This window comes from Nannospalax galili, unplaced genomic scaffold (assembly GCF_000622305.1).
Source record: "Nannospalax galili isolate Female #2095 unplaced genomic scaffold, S.galili_v1.0 scaffold155, whole genome shotgun sequence".
Taxonomy (NCBI): domain Eukaryota; kingdom Metazoa; phylum Chordata; class Mammalia; order Rodentia; family Spalacidae; genus Nannospalax; species Nannospalax galili.
Window position 1 is genome coordinate 8,784,221 of NW_008339923.1, and position 20,876 is coordinate 8,805,096.

The following is a 20,876-nucleotide window of genomic DNA, read 5'->3' on the forward strand; positions in this document are numbered from 1 at the left end:
GGGGCATGGATCTTGTCTCACAGCCCCAAATTCATGTTTAGCCGGACTCAGACTGTCACTGTATTTGGAAACATGATCCTCAAATATGGAATGGAGTAGGGTTGGCTGTAAACCCAGTGCCTGGTGTCTTTAAAACAAGAGGAGGGGGTATTAGTGGGAGAAGCTGGCCTTGAAAAGATGGAAAGGGAATTGGACCATCAGCCAAGGACTCCTGGGGCACTACAGGCTGAAACAAGAGAGGAAGGGGCCTCCTAGAGCCTGCAACTCAAGCTTCTAGCCTAAAGAATTGTAATAAAGTTTTGTTGTTCCTAATCACCCAGTTTCTGGTTTGTTTCAATAGCCCTAGGAATCTCATACAAAGAGGATTTATAATACCTGATTTATGTACCTGGTTTTCTAAGGTGTAAATAGATTTCAGTACAAAGATACATACCGGGAGCTTCCATTCACACAAGAAGGGGTAGAATCTGGGCATCCTGTTCACTCTGGATGACTGCAGAGACTTAGATTCCTCAAATAAGGATTTGGGCTAATCAGCTTTCTGTGACAGTAACAAATACCACTATGTTAACCAGATCTTTATTAGTATAACAAAATACCTGAATTGAATTAACTATATAAGAGGAAAGGTTCATTCTGACTGGATTAACAGTTTGGAAGGTTTTGGTCCACCTTAGTTGTCTGGTTACCTCTGGGCCTATGGTGACACAGTACATCACAGCAGGAACATGTGCAGGAGGAGGTTTCTAGCATAGTGGCCATGATGCAAAGAGGAATAAGGAAGGTTGTGGTCTCAGTGTCCCCTTCATGCCTCCAACGACCTTGCCTTTTCCTACCAGTCTCCACCTCTTAAATGTTCCAATACTTCCCAATAGCACCACAGATTGGCCACCAAATCTTTAATACATGGGCTTTTGGGGACCTGTGAAGATCCAAATTATAGAATCAATTATGAAAAACAATAATAACAAGAAAAGTCTATTTAGCTTCACAGTTCCAAATGTTTCACTTCATGATTACTGACTCTATTGATTTGGGTCTATGGAAAGGCAACACATGATGGTGGGAATATACGGAGAACAAAAAACTGCTTACTCATGATCAGGATGAAAAGGAAAGAAAATGGGCCGTGGCCCCCCTATCTCCTTTAAGACATTCTCCCAGTGATATAAAGAGCCCCCTACTGGACTCTACCCTACAGGCTCCATCATTTCCCCAAAATACCTCCTGGGAAGCAGACCCAGGGGACAGTCAAGGTCCAAATTATAATAGGAGTTGTAAGGCTACATAGATGTCTAATGAAGGATGTCCTAGGAGGCAGGCAGAGACTCTTCATGGATAATAGTGTGGGGGAGCATAGCTGCCATTTGATCCTTGAGAGGAAATGCAGGTATACTTGCAACTATTCATGTACAACAAAGCTGTCCTTGTAGCAAGCTCACGGTGATTACTGAGAATTTCTCCAAGGTCGCGTGCATACACTTTTCTTTCTTTCTTTTTTTTTTTCCTTTTTTAAAATTTAATTTTTATTTTATGTGTATGAGCGTATTGCCTACATGTAGGTAAGTGCACCTGTGTCGTGCAATGCCCATGGGGACAGAAGAGGCTGTCGGATCCTCTGGAACTGGAGTTACGGACCGTTGTTAGCTGCCATGTGGGTGCTGGGATTCGAACCCCCGTCTTCTGCAAGAACAACCAGTGTTCTTAACCACTGAGCCATCTCTCCAGCCCTGCATATACTTTTCATACTGTGTATCCTGAGGCTATTAAGGATTATCAGACACTGGCTTTGCCATTATTTCCCAGGGACCAAAAATGTTTCTGTGGTTCATCAGTTAGAGTAAGAGATTGATGCAGCCAAATGAATTTGCAATTTTGACACAGATCCATTTCTCCAGGGGGTAAGTGAGCCTCTGAACCCCTTCCTAGGCTTACATTCCAGCAGTTCCTACATTCCCTGCATCATTTCTATGACCATGGGTTATCACGTGGGAAAGGCCAAGCAGAAGAATCTAGAACTGCATATATCCTACAAATAATAAACCAGAAGCATTATGGCCTTACTGGAAGGACTACAGAGAGCTCAGTGCCACTATCAAAGACTGGAGTGTCAGAATGAATCTTACTGTATGTCTATGTGACTTGCCTATTTGGTCTGTGCAGAAGACAGTATATTTTAGGAACAGTGGGTTTTTGTAAACAAATCACATGGCAACTTCAATTGCAGTTGTTATTCTAGATGCATCTTTCTTTGCACATCATCTGGCATCTGCTTTGTAGATGCTTTTTCTTCCTTCCTTCTCTCCATATTAGTAAGGACAACCAGAAGTATTTGCCTTCACCTGGCAGAGTTAGCAGTATACTTGTGCAGAGCTAACTCAGTGTTGTTCAGTGCTCATCCTTGGGGTCAGTCTTACAGAGATCTTGACCATCTCTCGTTCCACAGGACATCATACAGGCCTACTATTTTGATGATGACAATCAATACTGACTGAACCTGAATAAACAGGAAGTGAGCCAGGGAGCAACTGGCCTAGACATTTTGATAAGACAGCTGTATCATAGAACGGAAATAAATTCAACCAAAACTCAAGAGTCTTTCATTTCACTGAAAATTTCTAAAGGTCCAGTAACTAAGACATGTTCAGATAGCCCCTCTGAAGTGAAAGGAATATTTCTGCATTGGGGAAAAGAACTCAGTCTAATTGGTCTTTGTGGGTTGAAAGCAACATATGCCTCATTTAGCTGCTTTACTCTGAGGCATTTGTTGACTAACAAAGAGCTGTCAATTCTGCAGTAGGTTACCATACAGGCTGTGACGCCACTTTGGCCATGCAGAACAATTGATTCAATGATACTTGATGTGTCGCTGATAAGGTACCATATATGGGTATTGGCAGACCCTATAAACAAGAGAGAAGGTCTTTAGCATTTGGAGCACAGTTATGCCATTTCTTGCAGGTAACTGTTCTGGCTTGATACAAGGCAATAGGAGAGACTAAACACTAATGGTCATTATTCAAAATACATTGTCCATCATAAATCAGGCATCTTCTGTGTAATTAAGCTATAAAACACAGCAGCACTCCATTATTGGGTGGAAGCACAGGTGGGCCCTGACTTATGGTGGCTTGACTTACAATCTTCTGACTTTATAACGGTGTGAACATGATGTGCAGTTGGTAGAAACTGTGTTCTGAATATTGAGTTTACTGAGTTTCGATCTTTCTACAGGTTTGTGATTCATGGCACAGCATCCTTGGAGGACGCTGGGAAACACCCACCACTCTACAGTGTTCTGCATTGCTAAACTATCATGTTTGGTAGGTTATATGTGCTAAACACATTTCTGTCTTACATTTTTTGTGTGTATATGTGTATGTGTTATGTGTGTGTGTGCATGTATGTGCTCATGCATGTGGAAGCCAGAGGTTGACTTTGGATGGCTTCCTCAATTGCTATCCACTATATTATTCTATTTTTGGCAAGGTCTCTCACTGAGTCTGGCACTTCCTGATTCTACTAGACTGGCTGGCCAGTAAGCCCCAATGAGCTTCTTGTCACAGCCTCTCCAGTGCTGGGGTTCCAGGCACACCTTAGCATGTGTCACACTCCACTTTTCTACATGGGTGCTGAAGGTTAAACACGGGTCTTCATGGCAAGTACTTCACCAACTTGTGACTCCAGTCTTTTACCTTATTTTTGACTGACGGTAGGTTTATTGGCATATAAACTGGGGAGCATCTGTGATATACATGTTTATCTTGCTTAGATCTTGAAAACGTATGTAAATTATATAATCAAGTGGCTCAGCTTTTAGGGGCTCCTTGCTGTATTGTGTTCATTTGTTCACTTCGTTCTCCATGTCGTGGCTTCACTGGGTATTCAGTAGACTGAGAAGTAATAAAAAACTTCAGGTTTTGTTTACAAATTGTTTCTTTATGATATGGCCACCCAAAGACAGATGAAGCAACACATGAAACTTTGTGTCCTATTTTGGGGAAAGATTTCATGTCTTTGGTTGTGTGAGAGATGGCTGTACCATATTAGGTAAAAAAAATTATTTCACTATTGTCTTTATTTGGGAATTAAAAACAAGTTAAAAGATTATGTATGAATGGCTTTGTGCTATGTCAACTTGGCTAAGTAGGAACTGTTTCCCAGAATCCTGGCATGGGTCTGGGTTAGAGTTGACAAAAGAAAAAGTTGCATGACAGCCAAAAGGAGTCAGGACTGCAGCTGCTGTTATCCTCTGAAGATATTTGTAGTTAGGTATTGTCTCAGCCCTTTTCTTTTGCTATAGCAGAATACCTAAGACTGGATAACATAGCAAAGAGAGGTTGATTTTGGTTCATGGTTCTGGAGGATGGGAAGTCTGACAGCATAGTGCTGGCATTTGCTTAGCTTCTGATGAGGGCCACATGCCACATCAACTCATGGTAAAATGTGGAAACACAAATGGATGCATGCAGAAGAAACAGAAAGGGGGTGAACTCTTGAGATTGCTGACCGTTGCCAGAGGAAAGCATAATCCAGCTATGCAGACCCAACCCCCATTACCAAGCCCCTCCCACTAGGCCCCACCTCTCACTCTGCCACAGTGACAGATTTCCACATGAATTTGGAAGGGGATAACATCATGTCTAACCTATCATAGGTTGCTGAGAGATCGTCTCAGGGACACTGGTAGTTTCCAGCTTGTTCTCTGGTCCTTGGTGAGAGATGGCTATCTTCCTCACTGCAGCTCTGCTGCCCATCAGCAGCCCAGGCCTGCTGCTCAGAGATGTTTCCACTTCTTTTTTGTTATCTTACCTTGCAGGTGGAAGTGTCTGGCTGCTTAGAAAATCAGCAACTTTGACTTGTCTACTAGTCCAGCATCAAGCTGAGTTGGTGCCTTTGTTGGGTCTTTTTCCCCCTAGCTTCTCACAATTGCCTAAAGGTATATTTATACAAAAGGAGGGCTTGCTGATAACCTGAGCTTGGGAGGGAAGGAGAAACTCACTGGATCCTTGAAGAAAGCACAGTGTATGCACTTTTCCATTCACCCACAGACATGTTCTAGGATTTATCCTGAGAGAGGGCTTCCTGTCAAATTTGAGTCCTGAGTACCCGAAACGTCAGTGTTCAGTTAAAAGGTAAATTTTGTTTATCTAAATAGATTGATCAGACAGCAGGAACTACGTCTACCAGTTTTGGTGCTCTAAGTTTGAGGAAAGTTATGTTAGTGAAATCAACTTGAATAAGGGGGTGGAGAGAAAGATGCTTACAGAGTTGGTCAGGGGGTAGATTGCCAAGGTCTAAATCTCAAGCATCATGCAAGTACAGCGAGTCTCAGGGAAAACGTGGTGTCTCCAGACATTAAACAGAAGAGCACAAACAAGAATACCAACGCCTATCAGTTTCTAGAAGGTCTTATTTCCAAAGATTCTTAAACCTGAAACTTTTATAGAATTCATTAAATCTGACTGTCTTTGTAGGGAAAAGGGACTTAGAAACATTGAGGTCCTGGAGAGAGATTTGCAAGTGAGCACAGAGCTTTAAATACATTGAGGAGATCCAGTATCCATGTTTGAATCAGGTGCTTCTAGGAGAGTCATTGATTCCCTCTGAGTCAGCTTGCTCATCTATAAAACACACAGGTAGGTCTAGACCACAGAAAGATGAGGCTCCCCATTCATCTCTGATCACATGGAGGCTGGAGAGGTACTGGGAATGGAGCATGCCCTGTCTAGGCAGGAGCCCATTACTGAGCAAGAACCACCGGTTTAGACCAGGTCTTCAGTGTTCTTCCCACTTACCAGCTTTCGGACTTTGTTTCAACTTCCTCCACCGTAAAATGGAAATGCTTTGGTATCTACTTGTAGGGGCTAAGTCAGATGCTTGTTCAGTCTTAGACCCACACTTGGTACGTGGCAGGAATCTTATTCAAGTCCACAACTGGTCTTAGATTGCATGTTTCCTACTCTGGTCTCCAAAGGCCATTCTGTGCATATAGCAGAACCAACCAGATATGTTTTATAAATACTGATTTCTAGATTCCAAAGTGTTGATTTTGGTTCAGTTGGTCCAGTTTAGGAATAGGGATCTGCATTTCTAGAAAGCTCCGAAGAAAATAATGGTCTGCAGCCTTGTTATACAATATCTGCTCTAGGCAATACACATGCATGTTCACATACTCATGCAAACTCACACTCACATGTACTTAAAGAAGTCTTTTAAAATAGGATTGTAATTTTTCTTAGCACCACAATAAAATGTGTTTATGCATTTATTTATATTGTTAATTCTTCTAAGGAATTTCTCTGGATAAAATGTGCCCTGTACCACACTGAGAATCAGAAATTCTTCATCCAACTTCCAAAAATACTCTGGGCAAAACCAACTTGGAAGGATGCGGGGGAGACATGTGGACATTCCTTCCATGTGATGGGACACATCTGGCTCTTAGGGATGAGCCAAATATTTCCCTTCAAGTTTCCCTCCAGATGCTAGGGGATGTGAAGATGTGGCCTGCGGGGTGAGCAATCTATCAGGCTTCCTCAGTCAGTTCAAAGGCAGTCTTGAGAAGAACCCTCACTGGATCCACTGCTTTACCATCTGCAGATGTTCAGGTCTTTTCACACAGATAGGCACACCCTGCACAACCCTCCTTCAGTTCAAAGACAACTTCTTCCACTTCTTTGCTCGCTCCTTCCACTTTACATGCACGTGCTGTGGAGGCCAAAAGCAGAGCGAAGGAGTGGTGTGCATGTGGAAACGGACACCCCGAAGCAAACAGATGGGTGGATGGTTTTTTGGCTTCCACAAAATCCAAATTAGGCTAATACTATTCAAATTCCTTCTCAGCCTGTGTTGTGCCTTCTCAAGGTTGCTGAAATTGAATTCAAAAGCCAAAAAACATATGCTGGCCAGTCTCAAAGAGCAACTGCCGATTGCAAACACATGACTTAGCAATGCACTAGATGTTATGGGTGACATTTGGTGTTGTTGATTAAGTGGGATAATCATAAGAAAAAACATTTAAATCCCTTGCCCTTGTACACAATACATGTGAAAAACTTTGATTTTAAAAACAAAGCACTAAGTGAAAAAAACAAAACAAAACAAAACTACTCTAATGAAAATGCATAATGACCCTGAAGATGGAAACTAAATTTTGGACTTGATTTTTACAGACGTCAATGGAAAATGCCACGTAAAGCAACATGCTCTGCAATTGAGTTTCTCGCAGCTCTGGATATAATTTCTGTAATGAGGGAGATGGAGACCCAAGAGTACAAAGATCCAGTATAGAGATATCTGAAGGTTGTACAGCAGAAAGTAGTTTTTCCATGTAGGAAACATGTCTGTCCCCATTGGTCAAGGGTGCCAGTGGTTACCTGGTTAGGGCCAAACCAAGTGGTTCTACTCAGAAAGCAGCCACGGGTCTTTGTTCTTGGCTCTGTCTGGGTTCCTTAGCTTTGCCGGTGATTCTTTGAAGGCAGGACTGGTCTTAGCAGTAATGGCTGGGATCCTGTGGGTGACAGTCGAACAGAGGTGGCCATGTCACCTGGAGGGAGTGCTGAAATCCCAAAGAAGACTTCGAGCCATCAGGCCATCACTGTTCTCAGTTTGTAACTTGTACAGCTGCCCCTAAAATAGTCCTCACTGTAAGAGGCTGTGTGGGTCCTGCTTGTAGGACTCTGTTGTTTTTTCTCTCTCCACCATCCTCTGCATAGCTTTTCTTTTCTTTCTTTTCTTTTTTTTTTTTTAGCTTCGGTTTGACTGAAGCAGAGTTGAGACAGAGAACATTCTGAATTTAGAAAAGTATGAGCTAAGTGCCACCAGCAGGGATTTAGAATTTTAATTCTATGTCCTGAGCTCCTGGCCAGGCTGGGTGCTCAGTGGTCTGCTCAGGATAGGGCACAACCCAATCCCAGAGAATGCTCCAAGAGGACAAAGCTCAGCTGGGCATGGTGTTGCAGGCCTGTCATCCTAGGTCTTGGGAGGTGGACACAGGAAGATCAGGAGCTCAAGGTCATCCTCAGCTAAGCTAATTTGGTAAAGATGGGGGACTGTGTCTCAGAGGTGACAGCTTGCTGGCATGCCACTAAAAATTCCCTGGGTATGTTTGCTGTCCCTAGTCCTTTGCTTTGGGGAACGCTTATATAAGCCTATGGATATGTGAAGAACACATTCAGGGAGCCTGTCAGTACCCACCAGTGCAGGGGGCTCTCCCTGAAGGTGACAGTTAACATTGAGCTGGATCCAGGAAAGAGCAGGTGTGGAGGAGGGATCAGCATCACCCAGCATGCTTGCTGTCCTGGGTAGACTGTCATTTTCAATGTTTCTCAAGCTTCTCTTCATTCTTGTCTCCCTAAGGAAGGAAATGAAACGGATTTTAAATTCTTCCTAATGAGAGAAATACAATGATGAGAAATAGAAATTTTTGAGCAGAAGTAAGTAATCTAATCAATGTAAGTCCCCCTGCCCCAATCTGTTTTTGTTCCCCTGGGGGGCAATGTCTCCTCCATTGAGAATGTATGCTTTTGGGGTCTAAATAAAGTTTCAAGTTGGTTTGCATGGCTTAGAGGGCGTAGACCTGGCTCTTTGGAGAGCCAGCAGTCCAGCCCTCTTCCATTTGCTGGGATGGTGAGGTGAGGTAGCTGTTAGAGGGACAGGAGTATTTGTCTCTCTTGTTTTCAGAGATTCCAAGACAGTGAGGAATGAGTTCCTCAGTTTCTGATAAAGAAAACAGACACAAAGATTATTAGTGTCTGTAAGTGATATGGGGCAAGACTTGAGAGCAAGAGTTCAAATGCCAGCTCTGCCCAGTGTTGGCTGAGTGACCTTAAGCAAGCCACTTACCTCCCCCAACTTCACTTTCCCAACCTGTTAAACTGGGGATAATATTTCCTCAATGGGTTTTGTGAGTATTTAATGATATTAGAGGTGCTTAAGACTTTTTTCATTTGAATCACATTTTATTCTTTTTAAAAATAATAGCATTACTAATGTGATTGCTCAGTTTCAGGAACATCAGGGGATGACGTAATACTTTTATATTTTGACTTGGGTGGTGGTGTCAGTTTTCCTTTAAGAAATGGTTAATAGCAGGACTCTGAAGAAGGCTCAGTGAGCAAAAGCGCTTGCTGTGCAATAGTGAGACCTGAGTTCGAATGCCCAGAATGCATGTAAAAGCTGGGTGGACAGTGTGAAGGTCTGTAATCCCAGCACTCCTAGGAGGAGATGGAGACAGGAGACTTCCTGGAAGCTTGTCTGCTGGTATGCTGCAGATAAACAAAAGAGACTGTCTCACAACAAGGTTGAAAGTGAGGACTGACACCAGAGGCTATCCTGTCACTTCCATATGGGCCATGGCACGTGTGCAACTGCATTTACACGTATAAACATGCATGAGCGTGTATACACACACACACTCAATGATTAATAGCAGATGCTCTTGGCTCTGTGGTTGGGAACTAGAGCTTGAGTAAGCAGCCTTGAGACTGGGTTGTTGTTAGCCATGGCTTCCTAAGCACCTAAGGCTTGACTTTTGGCTGTCTTGTTTACAAGATGTGTGAGCTGGTGCAATCCACTGCATTTCACTGTGTCCCTATGTGCCCTTCAGTAAAGAGGGAGAAATCATGCCTGTGTCATAGCGCTATGAGTCAGTGAGGCAGTGATGGAAGTAACAGTCAGATTTAATGTTCAGTCCTGGTGCAACTGACACTGTTAGCTATCACCTAAGCATTGATTTCCTCTTTTTAGAAAAAATATTTTTTAATTTTATGTGTATGAGTGTATTGTCTGCATGTATGTAGGTGCACCTGTGTCATGCAATCCCCATGGAGGTCAGAAGAGGGTGTCTGATCCCCTGGAACTGGAGTTACAGATGACTGTTAGCCACCATATGTGTGCTAGGAACTGAACCTGGGTCCTCTGCAAGAGCAGCCAGTGCTTTTAACCGCTGGGCTCTCTCTCCAGCCCTGATTTCCTCTTTCTAACAAAATGTGTTTTGACCAGACATCTGCCCTATCCAATGTAGTCCACAAATTAAAGGTGCTGACTCCAGCTGTAACTTTGGTCCAAGCTGATTGGCATGGAAGTTGGTTGGTGTACGGTGGTACTCTGTCTCCACTAGGTGTGCACATAGAGCCATCTGATAGCCATAAGGCCACCTGCTCAGGGCAGAGTAGTAAGGAACTGAGCAGAGGGACAGGAAGAGCTTGCACCTCTGAAGGCCTTGAGCCGCTTGGCTAGCTCCTCCTTCCCCTAGGCTTCTACTTACATGTGAGAATAAAAATTAATAAATTCCAGTGGCTTCTCTTCATTCCTTGCTTTGAAACTTTATATGAAAACAGTATTCTATGCACTGTGGTGGATACAAAGGAATCCGTCAGCCTGCATCTTCCAGAAACTGAAACTCTATCTCAGAAAGAAAGCCCAAAGAGCAACCTGAGGACAGGGGAGCAACCACAGTCTGCCTGTGATTGGATATTCATCTCTGGGTGGACAGGGAGGGTTGGGCTAAGGCAACCACAAATGTGAACATCTTGCACAGAGGGCACCAGAGCAGGAGCAAGCGCTGGCAGCGGGAAGTGAGCAGAGCAGCTTGGCTGCAGAATCCATGTAAGAAATACCAGGCAGAGCCCAGAGAGTCTGGATACCTGCGCAAAATTTGAAAAATCTAAAATATGAAAATAGGAATTCATTGAACGGTTTTGATCTGTGAAGTGATGGAATAAAACTGACTTTTTTTTTCAGTATCTTTGTAAGACGAGTCAACAGATAGAACTGCAGAACTCAGGTGCCAGTTTGGAGGTTCTGTTATACAGTTCCCCAGCACCACCCCTCTTTTTCTTTTATAAAAAGATTACTTTTAGATTTATTCTTTGACAATTTCATACATGTATGCAATGTATCTTGACCATATCTACTCCTACATCCACCCATTCCTCCCTCCCCTACCCCTCAAAATGCTCCTCCTTTTTTTTTATAATCTACTGAATGTAATTAGTGTTCCCCACATGCTCATGCATTCCCTAGAGCATGGGCAACCTACCAGGGGCAACACCCCTGAAGAAATATGCCTACTCCTCCCTCAGCATCCATCAACTGCCAATAGCTCCTCAGGTAGGGGCAGGGTCTCACCAGCCCCTCCCTCATCCCATTTCCCAGCCTTTTTGGATGTGACCAAAAGCTCACACAGCTTCCTTGGGTTCTGGTTCTGTCTGTTCCAAAGGTGTCGTCATGAGAGGCACTCTGAACTAAAGCAGAATGCAAGGTGTGAGGGTTTGTGTCTTGCTGTGTTAATTCCTTTTTATCTTATTTCATTTCATGCAGCTCAATTCATCCCTTCCCTCAGCTCAGGGCAACTCAGAGTGTTGAATGTGATTCTGATGCAGTGTTTCATAATCAAGCAGCCCACAATGCCAGGGTTCTCCTTGTGGATCTGTTTACTGTCAGTCTTTTTTGCTTACTATGTATACTATGACCTCTCATATAATCCAATGGTACTTAGACTAGAGGAGGAAAGGAAGGCTTTGCTCAAGTTGGAACAGGCTTTATTTTTTCAGATCACTCAATTCACAGAGCCCGAATAGATTATCTTATTATCACCTCTAGTGTATTTAACAATCTGATAGACTACATCTATTACAAACACCGGAGCTATAAGTTACATCATCAAACAGTGTTTAGTCTATTTAAAACAACTCAAGACCTTTCTGCAATTCATTAGCAATTGTAAGCATACCTACTTCATAATCTTAATAAATTCCTGTTGTCAAGCATGGTAGACGGTACAAAGTATTCCTTCCATGTGTTTATTTTCTTATTCATTTGTTCAACAAATGAGGCCTGCCATTTGTTGCATCATAACTGAATGTGGAGACCATCCCTCAGTCACCTCATCACCTTTTCCCTGCTCATCATGGGTGTCTTGCTCACTGTTCCCTTGGGACTCTCTAAGGCCACTTGGTCCTCCCTTGGTCCTTCCAACTGTCAGAGCTACTGGAATCTTCACCTTGTGGAGCTGGGTAATGCTGCATGATCTCCATTTGAAGGGTTTCCCATGACTGTTGTAGGATTTTCATGATTCTTCTAACTCCCCATGACTTCTTCCTTAAGTGCTAGAATCTTTAACACTCTGGTCTTAGGCCTGTCTCCTGCCAGGCCTATAGCCCTTATTGGGCCATTGAGGCATGTTTATTGGTGAATTCTAGGTTTCTCTCAAGCTGTTCTTTCTCTGGCGACTTGACTACTGTCCCTCCCTTACTACTGGAGGTCATCTCTTACTCATCTGAAAAATGAAGTCATTATTTCCTCCAAACCCGCTCCCCTTCCCACATTTTTTTGTCCTGACTAATGATGAATGTCATCAATGTCAGCTGATGCACTGTGGGGTTTATGGGTAAGACAGATGGTGTGGAAGACTATCCCATATTCCCTTCCACCTCCAGGGACTTGTGCCACTGATATCAGGAGGTAAATAATGGTGCCCACAGAAATAAAACACTAAAGGTTGGTCTTCGCTTATACATCAGAATGACTTTCTCTGAAATACAAATGGAATCATCAGCTTGAGATCTTTCTTGAGTAAAAGAAAGGGAAGTGGAGTTCAGATCTGGCTGTTGGCAGGCCATAGTGGGCTTTTGATGATTCTTTTAAAAATTTTATTAATTTTTTTGGCTGACTTATTTTATTTATTTTTTTCTTTTTGAGACAGGGTCTCCCTGTAGCCCCAGCTGGCCTGGAACTCACTATGTAGACCAGGTTGGCCTTGAACTGACAGAGATCCACCCACCTCTGCCTCCTGAGTGCTGGGATTAAAGGCATGCGCCACCACGCCTGGCTTGGTTGACTTATTTTTATTTTAGGTGTATGAGTGTTTTGCCTGCATGTATAGAAGTGGACACATGGGTGCAATGCCCATAGAGGCCAAAATGGGGCATTGTATCCTCTGAAGCTGGATTTACAGGTCGTTGTTAGCCAGCTGCCTGTGGGTCTTCTGCTGAGCCATCATCCCTTCAGCCCTGGCTTTTGCTTCTTTTAGTGGCCCTCTGTCATAAGGGTTAAGAAGAGAAAAGCTTAGGAACTACTTGATGTTTTGGCCCATTCCTGTTTTGTCAGGTGTGGACTAAGTAGACATTCTTGTCTCTCTGGGGGACCTTCATCTCTGGGGCTCTGATTCCAATGGTTTAGGTAACTCAGAGGGACATAAGCTATGTTAATGCCCTGATGCCTTTACACAAACTTTTGTCTCTAATGGAAATGCAAATTCCTTCAATTATCTCTCAATTATAAACATGGAAAGACCCAGCAGTTCCACTCCCATGTATAGAAATAATTGAAATCAAAGGCGTGTGTGAATCTTTGAATACTGATGTTCAGTGAGGCTCTGTTCCTGAAAGCCAGGAGAAGGAAGAAATCCACATGTCCATCAATAGAGAGACAAAGGAAAAGTGTATGCTCTTAAAAGGAAACATTATTTAGTCACAGAGTGCAATGAAAATCTGATATATGCTGCAAACTTTGAAAGTGTTATGCTAAGTGAATAAGTAGACACAAAAGACAAATTTTGTGTGATTTATTTATATGGAATATCTAGAATAGGCAAATTTATAGTCAGAACAGAGGTTACCAGGCCAGAGGAGAGTTAGGAGTTCTTGCTTAATGTTTACAGAGTCCTGTTTGTGGTGATGAGTCGTTTGGAAACAGTGATGATTGTTGCACAATACTGGATGTAACAATGCCACTAAAACACACACTGAAAAACAGCTGGTGTGGCTTATTTTATGTTATATATAGTTCACCACAGAAAAATACAAGTGGTGGGATGACATTGACCATTATAGCTTTTAGTGCGTGGGTTGGCCCACGTGACAGACAGCTGGGCCTGGTGTAACTACCTATGTACTAAAGTCCATCAGGAAGGAAAGACAGGTGAGGAGAGGCCTGAAGCTGCGTCTTCAAAGGTGAGAGAAAGGCCTGAGGCCTGGGCATCCTGGGCACAGAGTCATCTGAATCTTAGAATTCTGGAATTCTGGTGGACAGTTGTCTCATTTTTGCTGCGGGAATTTAGGATTTGCCGAGCTCTGGGGTGGAAGAGGCAGAGGCAGGGTTGGCTGTGGGCAGGGTTGGCTGTGAGCTGGATGAGGCTCTTTCTGAGGCTTAGCCCTGGAAGTTGGGCACATTGTGTTGAGGGCAGGAATAGGGGCTGGACTGAGAAAACGAATTAGGGTCAGACTGGGGAGGCCTTGATTCTAAACTCCTGGTCTGAGGCATCGGGGTCTTAAAAGGTGCTGGATAATCATGTGCTCTGGGTACTTGCGAAGGCTGCTTTGCCCCAAGTCGCCTCTAGGGGGCGCGCGTGTCCTCCCAGCTCCAGCCCTGTGCTTCACTGTGTGGCCAGGTGCTGCCTGCCCTTCAGGGTTTGTGATGATGCTGATCAGAACTGCCTTTCCCCAAGAAAAGGATGGCTTTTCTTCCCCTTGTTTTCCCTTAAAAGACACAAAAAGTAAAGATAAAAAGGCGCTCCTCCCTATTTCCTTCAAAGCACAGTGGCATCTTCAGATCTGGGCACTGGAAAGCTAAATAATTCCCGACGGACATAATGCGAGTTTGAAATGCTTTTCCACATCAAATTAAATCTGTCTTGGGCTGATTTCCTGGAAGTGTTTTTCATTAGAATAATAGCCCTCAGCTGGGAGATCACAGCGTCTGATACCACAGAAGGGAAACAGACAGGGGTTCTGGGAGTCCATCCTTGAGAGACTGCAGACACTCAGTGATTGCTTTAGGGGATTTTGCTGATAAAAAACTGCCCCTACCCTGGGCTTGTCCCCAAGGAAGAGGCACTAGATCTGGCACTTTACTCATTAAAAAAGTTGAATTGAGGGACTGGAGAGGTGGCTCAGTGGTTAAGCACACAGGTTGTTCTTGCAGAAGACCTGGGTTCATATCCCAGAGCCCACACGGTGGCTAACAACTGTCTGCAACTCTGGTTCCAGGGGATCCAGCATCCTCCTCTGTCCTCCGTGGCCACTGCACAGCATGGGTGCACTTATATATGTAGGTATAACACTCATATACATAAAAAATTAATTAAAAAAAACTGAATTGTAGAAAGAAAAAAAAAATATAGGCTCGACCAACCAACCAACCAACCAACCAGGTTCACTGAGAACCTATTGTCCATTAACTCTTTAGTGGCTCCAGAGTTAGAATGATTGATAAGACAGTCTTTGAAAGACAGTAAAGTTTATAGGCTGCGGATAGAGCAAAGCTCCATCAGTATTTAATGACCTTTTTCCTGTCTCTAACATGCCATTCTGTGTAATGCATATAAACACACTTCGTCTTACCTGCAGAAGCATCCAGACCGGTTAGAGGAAATCCTGAGATTCCTTTCTCTCCCTCCTCCATGATACATGACTTGTTTACCACAGGCTGTTAACAGCCTGGAGAGTGCCTTTAATCCTTAGCCAGGGTTTTTAAATATAATACGTCAATAACAGGTAATTATTCACTTTGAACTCTCTGCTCCTCTGCCCCATACCCTGCAGGATGAGGCTTGGAACTTTTAAGCACTGTAACAGATTCTTCCTATCAAAGTGTCAGAACTCAGAAGGCATCTGTCAAGAGGTATGTTTGCTTACTTTAATCTGCCTGCCCTTGCCCTCCTTTCACTTCTTACTCTTTCCATAAGCTTTGTGGATTATAGCATTTAGGACTAGTTTCATCCTGGTGGGTTTTCTTTAAGCCAGCATTGCTCAGGAGCCTTGAAGAATCTACCCCCATGCACATAGCCTTTCAGCCTTGAAGATTTGCATTTAGTCAAGTTTGTTCTTCCTGGCCTGACACGTTATTCCTGTTTACAGTGTGCCCAGGAAAATCCGGTCACATTCAAAACTTCCGTTTGCCCCACATGGATCTTTGATCTGAGAGCTTGCTGGTAGCTTGCTGTGTGTATACCAGTGTCTGGCCTGGGAGCAGCTTTCGCATGCATCTGGTGACAACAGGCACCTATTTGTTCTGGGGGCCACAGCTGGTGTTAGATGGTTTGGTGTTTGGCTCTTGTGAACTCCTGTTCCAACCCCTTTCAGAAGGCAGCTTTGCCCCAAGAAGCTCTGTCCAAGCTTTTGGTACCATCTGTGGGTTTTGAATTTATTGATTCAGTAGAAGCCATGTGTTCATCTTCCACGTGTTCCTTTTGAACAAGTTGGAGCAGGCAAATGACTGCGCTTACCCCAGTGCTAAAGTCTTGCATAGAGTACTGTAAGTTGGTTTCCGGTTCCGATGAACTCTTTCTTGCCCACGCAAGGCTCCCTTAAAGTATAAAGGGGTTTTTAGGCTGTTAGCTGAAGGGTGCATGTATATAGATAGGGTCATGTTCAGAAGGTCCCCATGCATGCTGCAGAGCAGAAGTTCAGGGAACTCTGCCAGTACCACCTGTCCTAGGGTCTCCCGGCAGTGGAACCCATGCTAGCCTTTGGACTCAACTTGAACAGGGGTTTTCACTGAAGGGAAACACTGAAGGAGCTACTTGACATGGGAACTCTTATTCATATTTTTATACTAAACGATCACATTGGATGATTTAATTCTATGATGTTATTGAGATGATTTTCTTAATTGCTAATGATTTTAATTCATTTTGAATTCAGATGTAACAAGATTTCACAGGATGCCCTGAGGTCTTTTTCGGGATCAATGACTAGTGAAGCTGAAATTGCCACTTTTAAGTTTGATTTCATCCTTGACCTTGCTGGTGACCTTTGGCCTATCACCTAGTCTTTCAATATCTGTTTCCCCATGATTGCAATGGTTACACAATATCAAAGGGTCCTTTGCATGCCATCAAGAACTTATATGATGAGCAGTATGTTTATGCTGAAGAGATAGAATACCTCATGCTATATCTGTACAATATGTCAGCAAACCCTTCATTTTAATCTGGATGTTACAAAAATCAATGTTCAGGGCTGGAGAGATGGCTCAGCGGTTAAGAGCACTGACAACTCTTACAGAGGACCTGGGTTTGATTCCCAGCACCCACATGGTAGCTACGAACCGTCCTTAACTCCAGTTCCAGGGGAATCCGAAGCCCTCTTCTGACCTCCGAGGCATTGCACGACACAGGTGTCCTCACAAACATACAGGCAAAACACTCATAGGAAAAAAAAAAAAAATCACAAAGGAAAAAAAATCAATGTTTGAGGGCTTAGGGTATAGTTCAGTGTCAAAGCACTTGTCTAGCATGTGTGTTTGATTTCTACATGCAAACTGTACTACGCTATACTACACTACAACACAACATGACATGACAGACATGAAATAGTAGTATACAACACAATGTAATAGCAACACTTGGATATAGTGAAGGTCAATGACCTTGTGGACTGACTGCCTTTTTCTCTTATTCAGCGGTTACCTTAGCAACAGGTGATGGTGCTGAGGGCTCTGGGTACACATCCGTGCTGTGGGAAGCAGGGGGAGCACTGAGGTTCTCTCTTCTGTCTTCTTCCTCTCGGATATAGCTCAGCAAAGAGTAGGGGAGCTTGGTGAGGGAATGTCAGATCTGGAGCTCCCCATATTTTTGAAATGCTGGTGTACCAGGAACATCCAAGGAAGCAGATATCCACACTTCCTGTTTCCTTGCTTTGTTTTTCGTTCTTTTATTTCTGTCACAGCTTGATGATCAGTTAGGCCTCCCCTGGCTGCTCTCGAAGGCCAGGGGCCCCAGACAGGGAGTCTTAGAAAGAGTGCTTGATCACTTTAATTTTAGGCCCAGGGGTACTTGGGGGTGTGTCTTTCCTTAGAAAGTTGTTAATTCCCACAACTTTGTTAGCAGTTTAGTAAACTGTAGGATTCTTGCCCTCACCACACCGGATTCCTACCACTGACTAGCTTTCTAGTTGAAGAGTTGTTAGAAATGTGGAATTCATCAGGATGAATTCCGGACCAAGCATGAGGAGCTGCCATAAATATTGATTGGCTGTTAGTTTATGATGTCAAAATGAATTCTTTATCACATGCTTGAATAATCTGTGAGAGTTCAATATGCTTTTAAATCACTATAGCTTCTTTGTTCATGTGACTGATTTATAAATAAGACAGTAAGATTTTTCTGAAAAAATTGAATGAAAGGGATGACTGATTGCTTCAAAGCTAAAGGTTTTAATGAATCCAACTGTAAATAAGTAGATTGACATATTTAAAAATAATCTACATAGTTTATGCACATTAAAAAGAGTTCTATGTAGTTAGTGTGCAGAAGAAGAAGGAGTTGGTGCCAGCCCACTTTTCAGAGGATTTTAGCAAATGGTAGGCAACCCCCAAGTGATAAATACAGGGCCTGTTAATAACCTACACACATCTGAGGCTTAGAAACGGGGAATACTCTGGGTAGGCGCACATTTTGTTCAGTTATATATGCTTCATTTGTACAGAGACAGTGTTACATCAGAGGGACCCAGAAGAGATCAGATGGAGGGGCAGGCAGGGTGTCTTGAAACCACCACAGATGGTTTCTAGTGGTAGTTAATACATTTTATCTGGGAAGATTGAGGGATATGAAATATTTACTTTCAAATAGTTAAAAGACTTGTGAAGAAGAAAGTAGGTTGTTTCCATGGGAGAACAGCTAACATTTCAGACAGAGAAAGTTCCTTCCAACATGAGGAATATCTGTTTCAGAGTATAGTTTTCCAGCTTTGGAATGGACTTCCTCTGAATGAGTAAGCTTCTAGGTATTAGACATTTTATATATGCTGTGGTGCTGGAGTACAACTAGCCATGTATTGAAAGAGAGATTGGATAAAACCTTTCTTTGAGGCTGTGTACGAACTGGTGTCTGCTGCTTCTTTCATTTGCTAGAAGGCCCCAGAAAACCTACTCCTGTTATTGACAGTATTATTATGAAGATGAGGCAAGTGTTAAAGGCTACATTTTAAAAGAAGACAAAAACACCACTTTCATATACTTGTGTCAAGTAATTATTAATTAGTAAGGGATTCACTAGGTGTCATGAGTGATTCAAAGAACTCAAGCAGTCTCTGCAGTCAGACACAGAAGGGTACAGAGGCAGGATAGGTGTCAAGCTGAGCAATATGCATCTGCAGGTGCAGAATGGGAACAGAGCTTACTAGCATCTGGGTGACAGTTGCTTCCCATGGACACAGTTGGTGCTCTTACAGAGATTCTTCTATAAGCTGATGTTTAACCATACAGCTGCAAAACAAGCTAGTCAAAGAAAAACAAGGCATCACCATCGTCCTATGGAGAAGATACGCAATGATTTCTTTTGCACTTTCAAAATCTTCCAACACTTTCCTTTTACAAGTTAGTGCATTTTCCAGGAAAATGGTCAATGTACAGTCAATGCTATTTAGTATGACTGTGGTTAATTTTTCCCAAGTTCCCTGGGGACAGATGAGCCACTTGGTGGCTGACTAATGTGAGGACCTCTTTGACCAGTCACCATGCTTTGCCTTCTCTTTGGAAATACTATCCACATCTCAGCCTACCTGATGCATTCCATCTTATTGTGTCATGACAGAGTTCCATCTTCCATCCCCTACAGATCAGAGCTTCTATGTTAGGAAATCTTTGTTTCTCTTGTACATACAGAAATCCTCTTTCTTCTCTTGATCTCTTCCAATTCTTTTTCAATTATTGTAGGGAATTTTTTCTATGACTTAAATTTGTGATTAAGAAAAGGTCTAATGCTGCTGTTCTATTAAATAAAGCATAATTAAGCTTAAAGTTATAATCGATGAGGTTTAAATTCAGTTATCTCAGCAAGCAAAAGCGAGATACCTATTATTTAAATTGTTGAATATTCAAAAATTGACACAAAATACTGTAAATTAAATATATATTTCCAAGTAGCTACATATAAAGATGTATATAAATATATAAACAATTGTGTTCTGGACTGCTTTAGTCAACGGCAGAATGCAAATGTGGAAGGGAGATTATGTTACTTAGTGGTGGTGTGACCATCTTGGTTTGTGTGAATACATTCTATGGTGTTTTCACAGCAATGCAATTACTTAACAAAGCATTCCTCAGAACATATCCCCACCATTAAGTGACACATGTCTCTATGTAAAAATAGATAAGTATTTAGCTTTGAGTGCACATGGGCTTGTCACCTCTGAGTCTTGTTGTCCTTGGTCCTGAGCCAGGTTTACACTTGGGACCCTGTGTTTCTTGTAGGCATAGTTCACAGGTGATCCCCATCCATTCTTTTTCAGAAACTCTAACCCAGGGCAGAGGAGACTGGTGAGTGGTACATAGAAATTGATGCCACTGAAAGATTTCCAAGGAGAAGTTCAGACAATATTCCACATAATATGGTATTGGTCCACCAAAAACTATTAGAACTAATAAACAAATTTAGTAAAGTCACATGTCAAAAACAAAGACACAAAAGCCAGTTGGGATTCTATACACTAATAAAAACTCTGAAAAATAAGTTAAGGAAGCATTATATGTATAGTTGTGCCAAAAAATAAAATATTACCGGGTATGGTGATGCGTGCATGCCTGTAATTTCATCACTTGGGAGGCTGAGGTAGAAGGGTTATAAATTTGAGGCTAGCCTAGGCTATGTCATAAGAACTTGTCTCAAAAAATCAAAATCAAATATTTAGGAGTAAATTCAACCAAAGAATTAAAAGGTCCATAGAGTGGAAATGACAAGACATCGAAGAAAGAAACTGAAGATGACAAAAAAGTATGGAAAGATATCTCATGTCCATGGGTTAAGAGATGGTTCAATATTAACAATGTTAACATTTTAATGATAATAAATTCTAATACCATTCTTCACAAAATCCCAAATTCATATGAAACCATAGACCCTGAATAGCCAACATGAAAAAAGG

At 42.6% G+C, this 20,876-nt stretch overlaps 1 long non-coding RNA gene across 1 annotated transcript; it reads right to left on the reverse strand.

Moving 5' to 3' along the window:
• Positions 1-7,384: 7,384 nt before the first annotated feature.
• LOC108490945 lies at positions 7,385-17,594 on the reverse strand. Its single transcript, XR_001872472.1, has 3 exons — positions 17,417-17,594; positions 8,200-8,356; positions 7,385-7,513 (listed from the first exon to the last, which is right to left on the reverse strand). It is a non-coding gene; the product is annotated as an uncharacterized LOC108490945 (long non-coding RNA).
• Between the last annotated feature and the right edge of the window lie 3,282 nt (positions 17,595-20,876).